This window comes from Peromyscus californicus, unplaced genomic scaffold (assembly GCF_007827085.1).
Source record: "Peromyscus californicus insignis strain IS unplaced genomic scaffold, ASM782708v3 Scaffold_18__1_contigs__length_77618521, whole genome shotgun sequence".
Classification (NCBI taxonomy): Eukaryota; Metazoa; Chordata; class Mammalia; order Rodentia; family Cricetidae; genus Peromyscus; species Peromyscus californicus.
In genome coordinates, this window is record NW_026294480.1 from 43,228,922 (window position 1) to 43,230,451 (window position 1,530).

A 1,530-nucleotide genomic window follows, 5' to 3' on the forward strand; every position below is an offset into this window, starting at 1 on the left:
ACACACTTATCCTCCCTGGCAGAAAAGGAGCAAAGTAGATTCTAAATGTTTCTTCTGCACGTTTATGTCATGGCCAAAGAATGCTAGGATTCTTATTCATCCAGCATCGGGGAGCTTGCAAGGCTTAGAGAATGTTAAAAAGCCAAGAAATGTCACCCATCGAAACCAGTTATCATTAACAGCCTGAGCCAGATCCCAGGATGAGTGTCAGTAACAGCATCCCTCGGTTTATGTGATCTTGGAAAAGACCTCACTGGGCCTTTAAAGCACACGTAAACGGGAACAGATGGACTCTTCCTCAGAGGCTTGCTGTGATGACCATCAGATGCAGTTAGCGCATGGTGAGAGGAGCCGGCCATTTCCTCCCTCCCCTTGCTGGCCTTTAAGCAAGGCAGGCTGGCATGGTGAGGGAAGGCAGGTTTAATGTGCAGACTACACATCACAAAGTCCCAAAGGAGCAAGTATAATCTCGGGCCTCAACCCACCAGGTCCTTTGCATGCTGTTGTTTGGCTCGGGCAGGTCTGAGTTGACCCCTTTCCAGTGACTAGTGGAGACAGTTTGTAAGGCTTTTACTTCAATACCTGTATGTTCGGTGTGGGATCCAAGTTAACTATCACCTCAAAGACCTCAGTTTACTGACAACACTCAGTGAGACCACCTGAATGGCACAAGGCTTGAAGTTAGTCCAATTAGAGTTCCATGGACAATCCAAGTGGCAAGTATCCTTGAAAGCTGAGGACGGAGAGCACGTTTCAGTTTCTCTGTGTCTCGTGTTAGTGACTGCTTCCTTGATGAATGGAGAAGAAAACACTTCCTATTGAAGTTGAGAATGAAGCAACCTTTGTTTATTTTTTGAAAGATAAATGCATCTGATCCGCACTATTCATAACATTCTGAGGTAAACAATATCTAACATTTCTCATCTAAAAATAAATAATACCACGTTGGACTTACTAGGTTAACCAAAGACAAAGTTGGAAATGAGGGAAGTGCATAATGTCTGTGGCATTAAAGGCTCAGATAAGGTATTTGATTCTGAGAAAATTAAAACCCATGGGGATGGAAATGCCTAGCAAGGAACTCAGTAGAGACTGACATGTAAAGGTTTACATATAAATGTTTACGTGCTTGATTTGACAAACTGAAATGTTTTTCAGGTCCTTAGTTATGCAAGACATATTAACAAAATGTAAGACAATTAAAAACCAGCATTTGAGAGTCTGCTGTATTATTAGGAATAAACACAAGACCATAATAGTAGCAGGGAAGCCTGGGAAAATCTAGTCACTACACTGTTCTAGCCAAAGTGCTTTGATTTGCTTCACTTGTGTGAACTGGGCCTTCAGACACAACCGCCTAGAAAACTATGCATGGCTGTACAACCAGTCTCGCTGCACCATGGCTACAGCCCATAAACAACTCACTGCCGGTAGTTAAAATAGTAAAACCAGCTCCAGGGCGCACACCCTTGTGCTCTACACAATTACATATCAGAATTTCACACTCGAGAAGTAAAGACAAATGATGGC